Raw genomic sequence first — 22,580 nt, forward strand, 5'->3', positions numbered from 1 at the left:
AGGTTGTCACAGTCTTCCCCCCTTAAAGGAGTTTGGTCCTTCAAACTCGAATTATCTTCATTTTGGAAGAACATCGGATTCAAAGGAAACAATTCCGGATATCTTTTCATCATGTCGTCTTTCCTTTCCTAAGTTGCGTAAACGGCACCATGGTTTTGCCAATCCACTTTGACTAACGGGATTTCTTTATTTCTCAACTTCTTGATTCGTTGGTTTACAATCTGAATAGGCCGTTCTTTATAAGTGTAGTCGTCACTCAATACCACATGGGTAGGCTCAATAACGTGAAAAGGATTCCGGAGGTAGTCCCGCAACATCGACACATGAAAGACATTATGCATATGTTCCATCTCGGGAGGGAGTGCTACTTGGTATGCCACTGGATTAATCCTTTCAATGATTTCATACGGCCCAACATACATTGGTGCTAGCTTGCCCTTAGTTTCAAAGCGAGTCTGTCCCTTCATTGGTGTTACTTTAATAAAATATGATCCCCCACTTTATATTCCCTGTCTCATCTTCATACGTCCGCATAGCTTTTTTGTCGACTCTGTGCAGTTTTCAATCTTTGTTGAATTAATTTCACATTTTCTGTTGTTTCATGCACCATCTCAAGCCCAAGTAAAGGTCCATCTCCAACTTCTGCCCAACAAATAGGTGACCGACATTTTCTGCCATATAAGGCCTCAAAAGGCGCCATACCAATACTCGAATGAAAACTATTGTTGTAGGCAAATTCAGCTAAAGGCAAGTGACTTTCCCAATTCCCTTGGAAATCAAGCACACACATACGCAATAAGTCCTCTAGAGTTTGGATTGTTCTTTTTGATTGGCCATCTGTCTGAGGATGGTATGCACTACTCAATCTCAATTCGGTACCCAAGGTCACGTAGTAGTTCTTTTTGCCCGGTGAGTAAGCAAGCCAAATTCCCAATTGATTTCTGACTAAGTGCATCAGCAACGGTGTTAGCTTTCCCCGGATGGTACAAAATTTGCAAGTCATAGTCTTTTATCAATTCTAACCATCTCTGCTGTCTTATGTTCAACTCTTTCTGTGTAAAGAAATATTTTAAGTTCTTGTGGTCTGTGTACACTTCACATGTCGCCCCATACAAGTAGTGGCGCCAAATTTTCAATGCAAATAATACTACAGCAAGCTCCAAATCATGAGTTGGATAATTCTTTTCATGTGGCCTCAGTTGTCGGGAAGCATATGCAATGACTTTACCATTCTGCATCAATACACATCCCAAACCCTTATAAGAAGCATCACTAAAAATAGTGAATCCATCCGTACCTGAGGGTAAGGTGAGAATCGGTGCAGTCACAAGTCGGGTCTTCAATTCTTGAAAGGCTGATTCCCTTTGGTTGGTCCAGTCAAATGGTACCCCTTTCTGTGTCAACTGAGTCAAAGGCAAAGCAATTTTGGAGAAATCTTTCACAAATCTCCTGTAGTACCCGGCTAAACCCAAGAAACTTCGAACTTCAGTAACATTAGTCGGTTTAGGCTAATTCACCACTGCTTCAATCTTTTGTGGATCAACTGAAATGCCATCTTTACTAATCACATGCCCCAAAAACATAACACTATCAAGCCAAAATTCACGCTTTATTAGTTTTGCATATAGTTTCTTTTCTCTCAAGGTCTGCAAAGCGATTCTCAAATGATGTTCATGTTCCTCCTTACTCTTGGAATAAATCAAGATATCATCTATAAAAACAACCACAAATTCATCGAGGAACGGTTTGAAAATTCTGTTCATAAGATCCATAAATGCAGCAGGCGCATTAGTAACTCCGAAAGGCATAACAAGAAATTCATAATGTCCGTACCTTGTTCGAAAAGCAGTCTTTTCAATGTCTTCAACTTTGACTTTTAATTGGTGGTATCCAGATCTAAGGTCAATTTTGGAAAAGACTTGAGCACCTTGCAGTTGGTCAAATAAGTCATCAATGCGAGGCAATGGGTACTTATTTTTCACTGTCACTTTGTTCAGTTCATGGTAGTCAATACAAAGCCGTAAGGAACCATCCTTCTTTTTCACAAATAAAACTGGAGCACCCCACGGTGATGTACTAGGCCTGATACACTTTTTGTCCAACAACTCTTTCAACTGGGTTTTCAACTCTTTCAGTTCAGTAGGTGTTATTCTGTACAGAGCCTTGGAAATTGGTTGTGTACCCGGTATCACCTCAATAGTGAACTCAATCTCCCTGTCAATCAGATCCCCTGGCAAATCATCTGGAAAAACATCTGGGAATTCTCTGACTATAGGAATACTATTCACATTAGCTTTAGCATCAGCAGGCACAGTCAGTACACAACATAGATACCCCTTACATCTCTTTTTATTAATTTAAATGCTTTCATAGATGAAATCAAGTATAGCGGAGGTATAACACCAACTCCATTAAACATAAATTCAGGCAATCCAGGTGGACGAAAGATAACTTGCTTTGTTACATAGTCAATGAAGGCATGATATTTTGTTAACCAGTCCATTCCCAAAATTACATCAAAATGATCAAGATTTAGAGGTAGCAAATCAACATATAAAAGCACATCCCCAATAACAATCTCACACGCAGGATACATATACGCACAAGTCATAGATCCCTTAGCAGGTGAAGATATAGCTAATAAATAGTTTATGGGTTCCAGTGGTCTATTTAATTTTCGTGAAAAAGAATGCGAGACAAATGAGTGTGTAGACCTCGAATCAATCAGAATATAAGCATTTTGAGCACAAATTGAGAGTATACCTGACACAACTGCATCAGTATTCTGCACGTCTCCTGGTACAAGTGCAAACACCCAGCCTTGCCTCAAAGATTCCTTTCCGGTAGCTTTGGGATTGGGTTTTGGTGTAACAGTTGATGCTGCAGCACTGGCTACGGGCCTACTAGTGCCTCGAGATGTGAGTGGGCAATCTTTGACCATGTGGCCCACCTTGCCACACCTGTAACATGCCCCAGAAATTTTGTAGCAAACCCCTTTATGTCTTCTGCCACATTCTGGACAAGGTGATATTGAATTGTTTCCTTGACTGGAGCTACTTGTTGATCCTGTATTTTGCTTTTTATTTAAGCAGTTGTTCCGGCCCTTTTTGAAACTGAGATTTTGTCTCTTGCCCCGCCATTCAGTCACCAGTGCCTTAGTCTGTTTCAATGCTGCAACATTTGCCTCAGCTATAATTGCTCGATAAAGAGCATCCACATACTTGAGTAGTTTCAAGACATTAATTCAGTCGAGTATTTCCACATTAAGCCCACCTTCAAACTTCCTAGCCTTTTTATAGTCGGTATCCACCATGTGTGGTGCATATCGGGCGAGCTCAGTGAACTTAGATTCATATTCAGCTACTGACATGGTGCCCTATTTCAGTTGTTCAAATTCAGTCACTTTACGGTCCCGGACACACTGAGGGAAGTATTTCTCATAAAAAGCTTCTTTAAACTGGGTCCAAGTCATAGCATTGTTTGTATCACGAATAAGCATCCACCACCGTCTAGCCTCTTCTTGTAAAGTAAAAGTAGCCAATAACACTTTATGTGCTTTTGAACATGGAAATACTTCAAACAACTTCTCAGTTTCTAAGACCCACGCTTCGGCCTTCAGTGGCTCAAGACCTCCCTGGAATGTTGGTGGCTTCATCTTGTTAATCTTTTGTGTCAAAGCAATCACATCATCATTGGCATTTGGTTCTGGCTGCATTGGAGGGGGTGAGAGCTATTGGTTCTGTTGTTGTCTTAGTGCCTCGGTCAATAATTCGACCATTCTTTCCAATCTTGCAATTCTCATTTCAGATGATTCAGATTCATCAGTATTTCTTGCATTCTTCATTGCACTATATACAATACAGTAATAATAAACATAGGAAAGATGGTTTCATATTCATATATGTTTATTCATATGCATATATCACACCCACACACACTTATGTATGCTTATGAAATGCCCTATTATTTTTCTAAGACACCCTATAGCTCATTTGGACACGTGTGTGCAGTATAACTCGTGCTCTGATACCACTCTGTCACGAGCCAAACCTGCCCCTATAAGTTTAGTGTCTTAACCAGCCAGTAATCCGTGATTACCGAAGGCCTGTTTAAACAATAATGACAATAATATAATATAAAGGGGCTGGCAGAAGCCAATCAATAATAATCTACATCGTCCAATGAGCTGTGAAGACCTGAATAGAAAAAGAACTTTCGCACATATAGCCATATTCGCAAACACTTATAATAATAATGCAAATACAAAATAGGGGCATAACCCCATCATCCAAAACTGTACAATCAAAGGTCTTAGACATTCTTTACACTTAGCAAAATGGTGAATAATATCATCCAAAAAGCCTTGGCTCATGTAGGTTTGGAACCTTGCTATGAGGCACAGCGGCTGACTTGACAAAACGTGAACTTGGGTCGACACGTCTAGCTTTGATCCGGTGCCTGGCCGCCTATATATATATAATAAACTGTGAGCTAAAGCCCAGTGAATAACGAATGTGTAAATGGATTAAGAATGAATGTCCTTTCAGTAATTAAAATAGTCAATTGCATCTGTAGATCAGTTATTCAATCAATGTTTCATATTTCATGTCATATCAGTCATTTAGAAATCATAGCAGTCATACGTGGTACATCCAATAGCAGAACAGTACAGTTGGTCATAATAGACCGAACAGTCAGTTGATGGTCATTAATACAGTAGCAGTAGTTCCTAGGATAGGAACTGACAGAGATCTCTGTAACAGTAGCAGTAACGGTCAGTTGCTATGGATGTCACGAGTACAGTTCATAAAATAGGACAAACATTCGTTCAGTAAACAATATCATTTCAAAAAGGAGTGCAGTTAATTATTCAGAAAATAATGATAATTGAACATAGCTTTACAACATTGTTACTCACAAATAATAGGGCCGTAAACAGGCTATTCAGCTTTCTTGGGTGCGAAACCTACACAGTAGCAGAACGAATGCACACTAAATTATACTCCCGGAATTGATAACTTAGTCCTTTCTCCTTGTGTTGGTGTGGTTCTACCTTATTATCCTCATTATGATGTCTTAATCATGGCCTAGGAATGCCTAGGATGAAATGAGGATGCAAAAATGTACTTAAAAATATTTTTCAAAACTTGCTGAGAGCAGGGGTCTTGCTCGAGCGTAGCTTTCTTCGCTCAAGCGAACATACTAAATGTGAGTGGTCGCTCGAGCGCACACTCCTTCGCTCGAGCGGTTTGCAAAATATGAAAAAATTCTGGTTGGGTGCAATCTCCGCTCGACGGTCGCTCTAGCATGAGACACAGGTCCTCACTCGAACGCAAGTCTTGTCGCTCGAGCGTGCTTTAAAACACGCAACTTCTGAGAGCATGCAACTTGCGCTCGAGTGAAAGTGTGAAAATGAAGGTGGTCGCTCGAGCGTGGAAGCAAAATTCTAGGTTTTCCAGATTTTCTCCCAAAGTTCAAACCATGAATTCAACATTCCAAAACTCATCCTTTTGGGCCGAAATTCTGGAAAACACTTAAAAACTCATAACACATCATGTTTTAAAGATCATTTCATAAAATCAAAGCCTAAAAGCATGACAATTATACACAAATTCAACTTAAACTTTATGAATGTTTCAAGAATGTAACATGCATGAATTCTCTTGAACTCCATCACTTCAAAACATGATCAAACTTGACAAATTGATAGAAAACATGATGATTTCCTACAATTAAGCTCAGTGTATGACATACATAAGAGAATTCTTAGCAAACATGGTCCAAATGTAATGAAATGAACATGCATGCATGGATTAATCTTCCTTCCTACCTCTTAAGCTTAATTCTTACATCTCATAGCTCAATTCACTTGAATTCATAGATGAATCAACTTAAATTCAAGACTAGAAACTTGACTTCTTACCTTGGATGTTCAATTTGGACCTTAGGTGATAAATTCTTGAGCTAGATGATCAAATGCCCAAGGTTTCTTCTTCTCTCCTAGCAACTCCTCTTATTTGAACTCAATTCTCAAGTCTAGGGCCCAAATCTTCCTACTCTCTCCCTCTCTCACGTTTGGTCATCAAATTAGGGAGAAAATAGGCATAAAGTTGAACTAGTGGGGTTAATAAAATGACTCACTACGTAGTAGATTACAAGATTAATCAAATGACGTTAAATTAATCCAATTTAATCGTTCCGAATCGAGTTTCAATTAAACCTATCATAAAATTTTATAAATTCTAATTAGCGTATAAAACAAGTCAATTTCTGAATTGGTTGCTGATAAGGCTTTCAATTCGCAAATCAAAATTAAAATATGAACAGATCTTTCTATATCAAACAGATAAAAATGCATTTAAAGCAACACACTCATGTAATTAATGTAGGATTTCGTCTTAATCATTTACTTAGCATGCTTAATCATGAATTAGCGTTAATCATGAGTCGGGGTTGTCACATTAATTCAATGGAGTATATCCCTTTTTTTCTCCCAAAACATCATACATTTACAATGTATTAAAGACGTGGTCATATTCAATGACAACGGATGAGAGATTAGTTTCAATTCACCTAATCCTTATACAATTCTACAACAGTCATAGCTATCTTTCACCAATAGCCCAAAACACATATTTCTTAACAGATATATAATCTCTAAAAAAAAATAGATAAACTATCCAAATTTTCATAGGTGAGAGATAATACATATCCCACTCCACCATTTATATAAACATCCAACCAATTTCACATTTCCAAAACCAATACCATTTATTTATAATAAAAAAAATATTTGAGACATTTTAAGGCAAACTCCATTTTCTTCCAAAATCCAACCCAAGCATCAAAATCAACTATTTTATTACAACATAACCTCATATTCACTCCCATAACCATTTTCAATATATTCATTTGTAAACCCCTCTTTTGATTTAAAATCAAAACCCTAAGTTTGTTCAAAATCCTCCAAAATTGCAATAGTGTTTATACAAAACAAATAACTAAATTAAAAGTCATATAGGAGTATAGAAAATCCCTACCTCAAAGCTGGAAGACGAGCAAAGCAAGGAAGAAATCCAACTCTATTTGGATGAAAATGTAACCCTTAAGATGCCCTACCTTTTTAACAAAGGCACACGGGTAGAGAAACCAATAAATCTAGGTGAAAATGTAGAGAGAGGGTGAGTTTTAGAGAGAGAAGCTCTAGATCTAGGGTTTTGAAAAGTTTTAGAGAGAGAGAAAGATGAAAAAGTGATGTAAAAAGTGACTTTTACGAACTGTTATACGTACAGTCTGCTCGAGCGCAAGAGTTGATGCTCGAGCATCAGACACAAAAATGATTACCGCTCGAGCGCAAGAAGTGAGGCTTGAGCACCAAGACATAATGAAAAAGAGCATTATCACTTGAGCGGAAGAAGTGACGCTCGAGCGTAGAATATACACTTCCAGCAGTTTTGCAGACAGAAGCCCATCACTACAACAAATTTGGGATTTAAAGATGAAACAAATTTGTCCCAAAATGTATATATTTCGTCACCCAAACTAATTACGACGAACATTTTTCGTCACCCATTTTGTCTCCAAAGGGTCGTCGCTAAAGGGTCTTAGAGACGAAAAAAAAAAATTCGTCATTGAAAATGATAAATTTGTGACGAATTTTTTTGTCTCCAATACACTTTGTTGGGAACATACTTGTAAGTAATTAGCGACAAAATATTTTGTCATTAAAGAAGAAATTAGAGACAAAAGTATTTCGTCATAAATATAAGAAATAGAGACGAAATAATTTTGTCACGTTTAATAAAAACGAAGACGAAAATTTTTTGTCAAAGAAGCTACCAATAGAGACAAAAACAAATTCATCATTAAAAATGATAAATTTGTGACGAATTTTTTTGTCTCCAATACACTCTGTTGGGAACATACTTGCAAGTAATTAGCGACAAAATATTTTGTCATTAAAGAAGAAATTAGAGACAAAAGTATTTTGTCATAAATATAAGAAATAGAGACGAAATAATTTTGTCACGTTTAATATAAACGAAGACAAAAAAAATTTGTCAAAGAAGCTACCAATAGAGACAAAAACAAATTCATCATTAAAAATGATAAATTTGTGACGAATTTTTTTTGTCTCCAATACACTCTGTTGGGAACATACTTATAAGTAATTAGCGACAAAATATTTTGTCATTAAAGGAGAAATTAGAGACAAAAGTATTTTGTCATAAATATAAGAAATGGAGACAAAATAATTTTGTCACATTTAATATAAACGAAGACGAAAATTTTTTGTCAAAGAAGCTACCAATAGAGATAAAAACAAATTCATCATTAAAAATGATGAAATAATGTCAAAAAAAATTCGTCACACATTGAGGGTAATAGTGACAAAATGTGACAATATTTTTTGTCATGAAAAATTCATTTAGCGACGAAATAAAGAATTTATGACAAAATTAATCATCCACCTAAGCCAAACAAGAGACAAAAAAACCTTCTTTAGGGATGAAAAATTTTGTCAATAATTTCATAATATTTTTTTCCACATTATATACCTATTTTATCAAAATTTAAATTTTAGTTCAACAAATATGACCCTGTTCATGTTGAAACCTGTTGAATATAACAATTCCATCACAACTTAACCTAACTTGTTATCAACACATTTACGAATTAACAAAATGAAAATATACATTCATCATTACAAATAATTTCATCCTGATATAATAAAATAGTGAAATATCCACAAAATATCCAAAAGTTATAACTTGTTCAATTCCACCAAAAATCCAACAATAAGTAGTGTAACTGTATGTGTATCCTTATCAAACAAAAATGAACATTCAAACAAATTACATCATTGTTGCACGTCAAAAATGCCACCCCAATCCAATCTGCAAAAAAATAAATTAAAAGTTTTAGTAATAAATCAATTATACAAAAGATTAAAAACATTAGTAACTCATCAATTTACAATTAGATCAATTATACAATTTATCCCTGTAACAGACTTTTTTTTAGATTATGAGAACAAAAAATTAATTTTAAGGCTAATTCACAAATGGTGCATCCCATTAATGTGCCGTAAGTTCATACAACTTATATTGGTCCCTCCTAAGGTGTTTCTATTGGTTCTTGTACAAATCTGTAATTGTGTGACAATTTAGCATTTCGACAGCCTTTTTTCAAGCTTTAAGTATAGAGAAAAAAATATATTTTTTAGACTAATTCACAATTTATACATCATGTGCACCTGTACAAATTGGATGTCATATGCTTGTTTCCATTACTTCCTAATTCTTCAAACATGTATTCTTTTATAAAATTTGTTATATTAAAGTTAATATACTTTACCAAGAAGTATGTCTACTTGTGGATGAGTTCCCTCCACTTCCAAAGTGTCCAGTGAATCCTTTGGTCCTCAAAAAGTTGACAACATCAGCCATTATCTCCCCTTGCTTCTTCTTACCCTCTTCAAGATCTTCTATTTTATTGTTCTGCATTTGTATTTGTTCCTTTTGTGTCTCTATTTGCATCTCATGGTCAGTACCTAAGAGAAGGGTTGTTTCACGCTTGGGCTTGGGGAATGGGTAGGAAGAACCTTCTTTGGGGTGAATAATCAGAGCACCGTAGACTGTGGCTCTCAGCCACGAGCATTGGGCATGCCACCAGAGTGTCCCTTCCTGGCCTTGAATTGTGAACAGATAAGTGTAGCTCTTTCCAAGTCTAATTGGGCACTGAGTCACAAATTCTGGGCCGTCAGCCCATCCTATTCTCATTTGCCGAACACCACGCCTGAAGAAGAATAGAGTTAGTAAGTAGCATGGTTTTAAATGGTGGTATCAAGACATGTAATAGTATCGGTCACACTGTAATAATATCGAGAGTATCAAACAATATATAAAAGGAATATGATGACATAGCCCTGAATCTCTTAAAATCATAAAGAAACTCTCTAAAACTTAATGATGTGTGTTTTAAAACTGGCTACATATAGGAACATGAACACATGTCTCATGCACACAAGGTACCACATGTATTATTCTTCTTTTTTTCTCCTTTTAATTATGTCATTTAGGACCTGTTTTGATGCAGTTCTTTTATAAGTTAAGAAAATGGTAATCAAAAAGTGTAAATTAAAAACATTCATTTCTCTTTTTTAATTTATTTAAGTTATTCCTGTCAAATAAAATAAAATTATACATTGATTTAAATATATATATATATATATATATAAGCCGCTTAAGTCATAAATAAACTGCTCCAACCAAGATTTTTGAATAGGAAATTGATTAGATTAGATTAGATTAGATTAAAAACATTCATTTTTTTCTTTTTTGAAAAGAAAGATTAGACAAATGTAAAAAAATCCAGTTCTTTTAAATCAATTTTCATCACATCACATGTATTCTTTCTTTCTTTTTTTCTTTTTTTTTTTCTTTTTTTAATTGTAGTACTAGAAAGCCAAGAAGTCATTTATAGAAGTTCAGTACTTCACTTGTGTAAGAGGTATAAAATTGCAAGCAAATGTAACTTTTTTTAGTAAGCCAAGTTGAACCAAATCTAACAATGCTGCTAAATGAAACCTCATGAAAATTTTAAACGTTGACTTGACATGTGTACTTCAAGGTTCAGTCATATACTTGATGATTAAGTAGCATTTGTCCTATTATTTTTTACTTAGTTGTGCTTAGGCCAAAGGTAAACATGTTCAAAGACCTATAGTGTTACACCAAGCTTCATGATGCACTAGGAATCAACTCAAACTTTTGCAAAGGACTTTCAAGTTCAAGTACACATGAGGTAACAGCAAAACCAATGTAGGACCGTTTAGATATAGAAATTCAAAAGACATAAATTTAGATGTATGCCTGTATGAATAAATAAGGTATATAGTATGGATATTGCAATCACACGTTCAAATTTTATAGATTTCTATCACCTAGATTTGAATTGTTTTTGGATCTCCGAAATGTGAATGCATTGAGGTTGTTTTAGATTGATTGGTCAGTTATTTATTCATACACTTTCTTGTTTTGATGCCAATTCAGTTATTCCAAATATTGAAGATCCAATTTTTGAAGCGTCAATGTATTTTGATTTTGATGAGCATGATTTTAATTCCATGTTGGAAGTAAGAAAGTTGGGATATTGTTTGTAATGGAAGTGAAACTTTTGGTGGGTTTTGACAGATTTTAGTTTATTCAATCAAAGGAGCTTTGGGTGTTGAAATCTAAGGTCAGCAATGGATGATGAAAATAAGAAGAAGTAAAACAAAGAAAAAGAAGAACAAGTAGAGTAAAACAACAGGTGATGTCACTGATGGCATTGGAGAATCAGCTAATGCAGATCAGAATCATGCCATTGAGCAGAATCATCGCAATCAAATTTTGGAGAGTGCAGATGTTCAAAATGATATGCAAAAAACAGATGTGGATCTGGATAGCTGTCATGCCAATGGTACTGAAGGAGTAAGTTTGGGTTAACTAAAATTACTTATTTCTCTAAACTCTGTTGAGTATCTTTTTGTTATGGCTCTCTGTTTTGGGGTTCTTTTTGTCATCATCTAGTAGCTGTTAATCTTTGGTTCCTTCTGCTAACTTTTGGTACTGGTATTAGCTGAAGCAGACAGAGAGGCAAGGGTATATAGTATGGATATTGCAATCACACCTAAAATACAGGCATACATAAATAAAAATCAATAAAATAGGTTTGCTAATTTTGAAGTAGAACACCAAAATTCAAAAGACATAAATTTAGATGTACATACAGAGTCGAATATATTATGCATAGATATATAAAACAATTAAGAATCAAATAGAATAAAAATACTTGATCAATTCACAAATGAAAAGGTTCGATTCAGATGTATTTATAGAGTGAGAGAGAGAGAGAGAGACAGAGAGATTCATGTGACACCTACTTCTGCTCCATGGCCTTGCAGAACTCAGCCTCCTACTGTGCCACTTACTTCTGCTCCACGGCCTTGGAGAACTCAGCCCTATACAATAAGTGCATGATCGCAACGTCATCGAGAATGAAGTTGAAATCCTTAGCACGACGAACCAAGCCCTGGCGAACCAATGTAGAGACGCTGGGACACTCGGTGAGGAGCTGATCGGCGTTGAATTGAACGACAACGGCCTTGAGGACTTCGTTGCCGATCGAAGGAAGGACTTTATCGTCGTATTCGAGGCCTAGGGTTTGGAAGATTCGGGGGAGTTGAGAGAACTCGGGGCGAGAGAGGACACGGAGGGTTAGGTTAACCATTTGGAGGTCCTTGGTGTCGGAGATGGAGGAGAAGATGTGGGGGCAAGTTTGGATGTCGAAGATGAAAGGGTTTTGGAGCCATGGGATGAGGGTTTGAGAGATTGAAAGAGAGAGGGATTTGTGAATAGCACGGATAATTATAAATATTTATATTTTTTTTAGATTTTTTTTAATATATAAATTATGTTTTTTTAAGATTTTTTATAAAAATAATTTAACAATCTTATCACTAATCATAATGTATGAGAAAAGTTGAAAAAAGTACTGCAGTAACTATACACAGATTGTATCTATAATTATTTGTATGAGGGGATTTTGAATGCTAATCAAGGGATTTTGACCAAATCAATAAATGCAGGCATGTGAATAGACATGTGGATTGAAAAAAGTTAATAAATGCTGATCAGGAAATTTTGACCAAATCAATAAATGTTGTGTTTTTTTTTAATAAAAAATTTAGAAAATTCAAATTGGGATTATTTAGAGCCATTGAACAAACTACAATCACATTTTTTTTTTGTGAGTTAACTTCAATTATATTAAAAAATCAAATTATAAACAAAAGGAAATAATTTTAATCATACAAATCACAATTTTTTTAATGCTATCTAACTACAATGACATTTTTCTCATAATAAAAAAAATAATTGAAAAAAATAACCATTAAAATAGTAAATAAAAAAGATTATTTAAAACCATTGAACAAACTACAATCACATTTTTCTTTTTTGTGAGTGTTTATGTTTATCTAACTTCAATCATATTATAAAATAAAATTATAAACAAAAGGAAATAATTTCAATTATACAAATCACAATTTTTTTAATGCTATCTAATCATCATCAATAATTAAAACAACACAATAATTTATTTTTCAAAAAACATATAGTGAGTTAAAAAGATCAATTACAATTTTTTTTTGGGTCAAAATAGTATCTAATTATCATCAATAATTGGTACATGATGTGACCTTAATGAGTATAATCCATTTTGTTTTTCAAAAAACACAGTGTGTTAAAAATCAAATCACAAATTAAGTGAATTGATAGTTAAAAAAACACAATAATTTTTTTTCAAAAAACACAATGAGTTAAAAAAATCAATACAATTTTTTTTTTCAAAATACAATCTAATCATTATCAATAATTGGTACTTTAAAAATCAAATCAGAAAAAAATTAAATCAAATCACAAATATATTTATTCTATCTAACTAAAATCATATTTTTTTCATAAAAAATTGTCAAGAAAAACCATTAAAACAGTAAATAAAATATTAAATCACATTAGAAAAAAAAAAGAACCATTGAACAAACTACAATCACATTACATTTTTTTCATAATAAAAAAAATAAATAAATGATAAAAAGAACCATTGACTAACTAAAATCACATTAAAAAAAAAAAGCCATTGAACTAACTACAATCACATTTTTTTCTTTGTGAGTGTTTATGTTTATCTAACTTCAATCATATTAAAAATAAAAATAAAATAGTAAATAAAAAGATTAAATAACATTAAAAAAAAACCATTGAATTAACTACAACAATTATATTAAAAAAAAGAGCCATTGAACAAACTACAATCACATCACATTACAATCACATTTTTTTCTTTGTGAGTGTTTATGTTTATTTAACTTCAATCATATTAAAAATAAAATTAAAAAAGTAAATAAAAAGATTAAATAACATTTAAGAAAAAAACCATTGAACTAACTATAACAATCATATTAAAAAAAAGAGCTATTGAACAAACTACAATCACATTACATTTTTTCCATAATAAAATAAATAAATGAAAAAAAAACTATTAAACTAACTACAATCACATTTAAAAAAAAAATCATTCAACTAATTATAATCACATTTTTCTCTTTGTGAGGGTTTATACAGAAGTGAGAAATCAAGCAGAAGAAAATAAAAAGGAGACTCACTGTTTGCAATACGTATGTGAAAAGTTAAAAAGAGTATGTAAATTGGAGAAGTTAAAAAGACTTAGAAGAATTTAATAAGTGCTAAGTTTTTTTTTTCAAAAAAAAAAAAAATATTAAGAAATTAATGTTCAGATATTGAAACTCCCACAAAACTTATGGATTAGAGATAGATATAAATAAATAGATAGATATAGATATAGATATTTATATTTGTTTCAAATTTTTTTTAATATACAAATTATTTGTTTTGGAAAAGGTACTATAGTAATTATGAGAGAAGTCAAAAAAGTCTTGTGGGTTGAGAGAAGTTAATAAATGCTGAAGTTAATTTTTTTTTTAAAAAAAAAACAAAACGTTAGAACATTAGGATTGGCATATTGGAGCTCCCACAGGCCTTGGGGGTTAGAAACCCCCTTTTACTTAATATATAGTATAGATTTTTTTTAATATACAAATTATTTGTTTTGGAAAAGGTACTGTAGTAATTATGAGAGAAGTCAAAAAAGTCTTGTGGGTTCAGAGAAGTTAATAAATGCTGAAGTTAATTTTTTTTTTTTAAAAAAACAAAAAATTAGAACATTGGGATTGGCATATTGGAGCTCCCACAGGCCTTGAGGGTTAGAAACCTCCTTTTTCTCTTAGGTACTGACCATTTGTTCCTTTTTTAATATTTTTTTATAAAAATAATTTAACAATCTCATCACTAGCCATAGTGTATGGGAGAAGTTAAAAACGGCGTAGGAGTAGATATAGGAGAAGTCAAAAAGTGGGTTGGGAGAAGTCAATAAATGCTGAGTTTTAAATCAAAAAATCAGGAAATTTAGATTGAGATATTGGAGCTCCCACAAAGCTTGGGGGTTAGAAACCCCCTTTTCCTTAATATAGAGATACTAGTGGTAACCCGTGCTATGTACGAGATTTTATAAATTAAAAAAAATTATTATAAATATATTGAACTAATTTAATATTTTATCTTGTGATATACATGAAATTTATAAATTAATTTTTATGTTTATAACTTTTTAAATTATTAGTTTAAAAAAATTTAATATATATATATATAAATCTATTTAGTGCAATTTTGATAATTTGTAATAAAAAAAGAAATAAGCCTAATTAAATGAGGTTACATTAGTTATGATATACCTCTTCTTGTTATGAAAATATACCAATTTAAAAGTTATAATTAAGGCAAATATACAATTTATTATTAAATATGAAGTAAAGTGATATTTAACAATAATTGATATGATATTTCTGTTATTAATTCAATAATTTAAGTTACATTTCTTTTGGTTTTAATTCCATAACTAAAAATACAATATGAATATAATAATGGAAAAAAAAACAATTGTAATGGAAAGCAAATTTTAATTTTCTTTTGGAATTCGATGAGAGAAATTACAATGGAGAGATTATGAAATATTTTTGTTATCTTTCTATTTGAAATCCATTTATTAAGGGATAATTATTATTTACAGAATAATTAAATAGGTATGAGAGAAGTTGAAAAGGGGGGATAATTATTATTTTTAAAATAATTAAATAGGTATGAGAGAAATTAAAAAGGATATCTATGGAAGAAGTCAAAAAGACTTGGAAGAAATTACTATGTTTTGAGTTTTTTTATTTTTATTTTTTTAAATCAAAAAATTAAGACAAATATACAATTTATTATTAAATATGAAGTGAAGTGAGGGCACTTTTTTATAAATCTCTTTTCAGCTACTTGTGTTCCATTTAGTCACATTATTTTCTTATATTTCAATAAATCTTATGAATGATATAGTTACCCAAATATAGTTATCAAAAAATGCTAACGTTATTTATTTTTTTAAATCAAAAAATTAGAAAATTAGGATTGGGATATTGAAGCTCCCTCAAAACTTGTGGGTTAGAAACCCCCTTTTCTTTATATAATATATAGATATAGATAATAATAATAATAATAATAATAATAATAATAATAATAATAATAATAATAATAATAATAATAATAATAAAATTGTGATTATCTGTATATGTGAATTGCCAATGTAATATATTGATGTAAATGTTAATACCGTCAATGTAAATATTTATATCACCAATGTAAATATTCGCACGAGTTGTGTTTACAATTATCTATATATGTGAATTGTGATTTTTAAATGTCTTTTTTTTTAAATGTTTTTTTTTCTTTTTTATATTATATTAAAGTTTAATATTTTGATAATAATCATATGTGTTGGACTTTTCAAGGAATTAAATGTCTTCTTTTTTTATGTATTAAAGTTTAATATTTTGATAACAATCATATGTGTTGGATTTTTCAAGGAATTTTTTTTTATGCTTGTTCTTAATGTATTAAAGTGTTATTATGAGGGATAATAATCATATGTGTTGGGACTTTTCAAGGAATTCATGTGTTGGACTTTTCAATGATTTTTTTTTTTATACTTGTTCTTAATTCATTAAAGTATTATTAGGAGGGTAAGGCTTGAGGTTGGGAGAAGTTAATAGATGTTAAGGGTGTTTTTTTTTTAAAAAAAAAAATAGGAAATTTAGATTGGGATATTGGAGCTTCCATAAGGCTTGGGGGGTTAGAAACCCCCTTTTCCTTAATATATATACTAGCCTATCACCCGTGCTATGCACGGGATAATTATAGATATTTATATTTGTTTTAGATTTTTTTAATATATAAATTATGTTTTTTAAGATTTTTTATAAAAATAATTTAACAATCTTATCACTAACCATAGTGTACGAGAGAAGTTGAAAAAGGTATTGCAGTAACTATCCACAGATTGTATCTATAATTATTTGTATGAGGGGATTAAATGCTGATTAGGGGATTTTGGCCAAATCAATAAATGCAGGCATGTGCAAAGACATGTGGATTGAAAAAAGTTAATAAATGCTGATCAGGAAATTTTGACCAAATTAATAAATGCTGAGTTTTTTTTTTTAATAAAAAATTTAAAAAATTCAGATTGAGATATTGAAGCTCCCAGAAGGCTTGGGGTTAACAATCCCCTTTTGCTTAATATATAGTATAGATATAGATATAGATAGATAGATGTAGATATAGATATAGATAATATAATATAGATAGATAGATGTGTTGAAATTTTCAAGGAATATTTTTTATGCTGGTCTTTAATGCATTAAAGTTTAATTATGAGGGGGTTTTGACCAAATCTCCCAAAAGGCATGGGGATTGGAAGAAATTAACAAATGCTGAGTTTTTTTTTTTTTTAATCAAAAAATTAGAAAATTAGTATTAAGATATTAGAGCTCCCACAAGGCTTGTAGGTTAAAAACCCCATTTTCTTTAGATAATTGTGTTTACAATTATCTATATATGTGAATTGCGATTTTTAAATGTCTTCTTTTTTTTTTTTAGATGTCTTTTTTTTGCCTTTTTTATATTATATTAAAGTTTAATATTTTGATAATAATCATATGTGTTAGACTTTTCAAGGAATTAAATGTCTTTTTTTATTATATTATATTAAATTTAATATTTTGATAATAATCGTATGTGTTGGACTTTTCAAGAAATTTTTTTTTATGCTTGTTCTTAATGCATTAAAGTGTTATTATGAGGAATAATAATCATATATGTTGGGACTTTTCAAGGAATTCATATGTGTTGGATTTTAAAGAATTTTTTTTTATACTTGTTCTTAATGCATTAAAGTGTTATTATGAGAGTAAGACTTGGGGGTTGGGAGAAGTTAATAAATGTTAAGGTTTTTTTTTTTTTAAATCAAAAAATCAGAAAATTTAGATTGGGAGATTGGAGCTCCCACAAGGCTTGTGGTTAAAAACCCCCTTTTGCTTAATATATAGTATAGATGCGATTTTTAAATGTCTTCTTTTTTTTTTTTTAGATGTCTTTTTTTTTCCCTTTTTTATATTATATTAAAGTTTAATATTTTGATAATAATCATATGTGTTAGACTTTTCAAGGAATTAAATGTCTTTTTTTATTATATTATATTAAATTTAATATTTTGATAATAATCATACTAGCATATCACTCGTGCTATGCATGAGATTAAATTTAAAAAAAAAAACTATTTATATTATGTCAAACATATTTATAAATTGTTAGCATAAAATATATGTAATTTTAAAAGAAAATATTGACATTGTATAATTAAAGTAATAAAAATAAGAATTTATTACATTTGTTCGAAATTCACTGAATAAGCAAAACAAAAAAATAACTAAAATCTAAATTGTTGTGAGTATTCCATCAGCATTCCTGCATTGTCAACATGATGGTTAGGTTGTGTTTGATTATCATATTTGGTTAAATAATCACAAAAAGACAAAAAAAATTCAAAAAATCACAGAAAGTCAAAAATCACAAAAAGACCCAAAAAAAATCCACTATTCCAAAGCTAAAAAGCCAAAAATCCAATCAAGAATACCAAACAAACAAAAAAGTCTCAGGCTAAAAAAGTCAAAAAAGCCAAAAATCCAACTAAAAAAGTCATTGCCAAACAAAGGCTTAGTATTATAATTAATGAACAATACATATATTATGTATTTATAAAATGTTATAAAGTAAAAATGTTATACTTACATTTTTTTTTTTTAACCTTCTGAAATGTATAGACATTCTTCTGACCAATCCACATTTAAAAAAAATAACCGTTGAACTAACTACAATCACATTTTTATCTTTGTGAGTGTTTATATTTATCTAACTTCAATCATATTAAAAAATCAAATTATAATTTTTTTTGGCTAGACCAAATACAAATAAAAAAAAAAATGAGATAACTTCAATCATACAAATCACAAATATTTTTATGCTATCTAACTATAATCATATTTTTTTTCATAATAAAAAAGTAATTATAAAGAAGAACCATTAAAGCAGTAAATAAAACGATTCAATCACGTTAAAAAAAAAAATCATTGAACAAACTACAATCACATCACATTTTTCTCATAATAAAAAAAATAAATGAAAAAAAAGAACCATTGAACTAACTACAATACAATCACATTAAAAAAAAAAAAATCATTGAACAAACTACAATCACATCACATTTTTCCCATAATAAAAAAATATAAATGAAAAAAAAAGAACCATTAAACTAATTACAATACAATCACATTAAAAAAAAAGAACCATTGAACTAACTATAATCATATTAAAAAAAAGAACCGTTAAACTAACTACAATCACATTTTTCTCTTTGTGAGTGTTTATATTTATCTAACTTCAATCATATTAAAAAATCAAATTATAATTTTTTTTTAGCTAGACCAAATATAAATAAAAAAAGGAGATAACTTCAATCATACAAATCACAAATATTTTTATACTATCTAACTACAATCATATTTTTTTCATAATAAAAAAAAATAATTGTAAAGAAGAACCATTAAAACAGTAAATAAAACAATTAAATCACATTAAAAAAATATTGAACAAACTACAATCGCATCAAATTTTTCTCATAATAAAAAAAAGTAAATGAAAAAAAAGGAACCATTGAACTAACTATAATACAATCACATTAAAAAATAGAACTATTGAACAAACTACAATCACATCACATTTTTCTCATAATAAAAAAAAAACAAATGAAAAAAAAGAACCATAAAACTAATCACAATACAATCTCATTAAAAAAAAGAATTATTGAACTAACTACAATCACATTAAAAAAAAAACTGTTGAACTAATTACAATCACATTTTTCTCTTTGTGAGTATTTATATTTATCTAATTTCAATCATATTAAAAAATCAAATTATAAATTTTTTTTTTTAAAAATCACAAAAGGAGATAATTTCAATCAAAAGAACCATTAAAAGAACTATTAAAATAGTACACAAAAGAAGAAATTGCTAAACCAAATACAAATTATAATTTTTTTTTTGGTTAGACCAAATACATCAAAAAATGAGATAACTTCAATCATACAAATCACAAATATTTTTATGTTATCTAATTACAATCGTATTTTTTTCATAATAAAAAAAATAATTGTAAAGAAGAACCATTAAAATAGTAGATAAAACGATTAAATAATTATGAAGGGCTTTTAACCAAATCTCCCAAAAGGCATGGGGATTGAGAGAAATTAATAAATACTGAGTTTTTTTTTTAAATCAAAAAATTAGAAAATAAGGATTGAGATATTGGAGCTCATACAAGACTTATGGGTTAAAAATCTCCTTTTGCTTAATATATAGTATAGATAGATAGATAGATATATAGATATAGATAGATAGATGATATATAGATATAGATAATATAAAATAGATAGATAGATGTGTTGAAATTTTCAAGGAATTTTGTTTATGCTGGTCTTTAATGCATTAAAGTTTAATTATGAGGGAGTTTTGACCAAATCTCCCAAAAGGCATAGGGATTGGAAGGAATTAATAAATACTGAGTTTTTTTTTTTTAAATCAAAAAATTAGAAAATTAGGATTGGGATATTGGAGCTCCCACAAAGCTTGTGGGTTAAAAACCCTCTTTTGCTTAATATATAGTATAGATGTGTTGGACTTTTCAAGAAATTTTTTTTTTATGCTTGTTCTTAATGCATTAAAGTGTTATTATGAGGGATAATAATCATATATGTTGGGACTTTTCAAGGAATTCATATGTGTTGGATTTTAAAGATTTTTTTTTTATACTTGTTCTTAATGCATTAAAGTGTTATTATGAGAGTAAGACTTGGGGGTTGGGAGAAGTTAATAAATGTTAAGGTTTTTTTTTTTTTTAAATCAAAAAATCAGAAAATTTAGATTGGGAGATTGGAGCTCCCACAAGGCTTAGGGTCAAAAACCCCATTTTGCTTAATATATAGTATAGATATATATATATATAGATATAGATCGATAGATAGATATAGATATAGATAGATAGATATAGATCGATAAATAGATAGATAGATAGATATAGATATGGCACATACCATTTATATGACACAAGGACCAAAGTACCGGGACAACTGCTGCAATTTGCTCTCATCTAAATTAAAGGGATTTAAAAAGTTAAAAAAAAAAAAAAGAACAAAATGTTATAATATTAAAAAATGTTCACTAAAAAAATATAGATTAAAAATTAAAAATAAATTATTGAAAACTCCATACTAAACAAGGTAATGTTTTCTATTAATTTGAAAATTAAAAAATTATTATTAATTTTTCCTCTGTTTTTTTTTTCTCACAAAAAAAAAATAACTACATTAATTATCTTCTTCTTCTTCTTCTTCTTTTTTTTTTTTTTTTTTTTTTGTGGAGAGGGGTTTTGACCTGCGATTTTTCTAAAATGGGTGTTCTAGACGGAAAGGGTAAAGTTGGTTCAGACAATAAGAAAAAGTGCTTATGCAAGAGGCGCCTTCACTATGAGCAAGAATAGTCGGTTTTGCATAGGGTGCCTTCTTGTATAATAGCTTCAATACTGGTATGCATGAAGGGCTTAAGTGTGAGACGTATGAGAGGGGCTTTAGTGCGAAAATAGAAGAAATGGTTTACAGAGTGTCTTCTTGCTTCACGACTTCAATACTTGTGAAAGAGGAGTAGGCTCAAGTGCGAGAGAGAAATGAGGGTTTGTAGGAAGTGTCTTCTTAGGTCACGACTTGAGTGTCCGTGCACATGAAAATGAGTGATAAGGGTCAGAGTATGTCTCTTGGGGTCACGGTTTTAGTGCTCCGAAACACAAAACCATAGCATATTAATAAAGAGAAATAATTAGTGAAAAAATATTTTTGTCTTCTTAAATACAAGAACAGAGAATTTATTATTGGTGATGAAATATTTTTGTCTTCCACAACATAACCTTATGAGACGAAAAATATATTCGTTGTGCAATCAATTAGAATTTATTAGTGACTAAATATTTTCATCTCCCACAACTTATTCTTCCAAGACAAAAATATATTTGTTGCCCATTTAATAGTAAGATGAAACGACATCGTTTGCATGATGGAGTGTTTATTGGTGACGAAATATATTCATCTTCCATAACTTCTCATTCCTAGACAGAAATATATTTGTTGCCTAATAAATGGAAATATGCAACGACATCGTTTAATAGGTTAGAAATTTATTGGTGACGAATTACGTTCGTCGCAAAAAATATATATATTGTGACAAAAATGTTCGTCTCCAATCAGCTAAAATAATTCGCGCCAAAGCAAATGAAATTGGCGCCTAAATTTTGCAGATGAATTTTGTTTTCGTCTCCTATACGTTTGAGAAAAATAAAACAAACGACAAAATTAATATTTTATCATCTTTGGGTTAAATTTTAAGACAAAAAAAAATTTCGTCACCAAATTTTGTGACAATAGCCTAGATTTCTTGTATTTTGTTTCCTTGTTTAATTATTATTATTATTATTTTC

The 22,580-nt window shown here is 30.5% G+C and overlaps 1 long non-coding RNA gene and 1 pseudogene across 1 annotated transcript; both read right to left on the reverse strand.

Moving 5' to 3' along the window:
• Positions 1-520: 520 nt before the first annotated feature.
• Positions 521-3,715, reverse strand: LOC145819228 (uncharacterized; annotated as a pseudogene).
• Positions 3,716-8,676: 4,961 nt separating this feature from the next.
• Positions 8,677-12,417, reverse strand: LOC145820445 (uncharacterized). Its single transcript, XR_014362008.1, has 3 exons — positions 11,927-12,417; positions 9,358-9,798; positions 8,677-8,897 (listed from the first exon to the last, which is right to left on the reverse strand). It is a non-coding gene; the product is annotated as an uncharacterized LOC145820445 (long non-coding RNA).
• Positions 12,418-22,580: the final 10,163 nt, after the last annotated feature.

The sequence above is a fragment of the Camellia sinensis genome, chromosome 2 (genome assembly GCF_055761805.1).
Source record: "Camellia sinensis isolate YWXY chromosome 2, ASM5576180v1, whole genome shotgun sequence".
Taxonomy (NCBI): domain Eukaryota; kingdom Viridiplantae; phylum Streptophyta; class Magnoliopsida; order Ericales; family Theaceae; genus Camellia; species Camellia sinensis.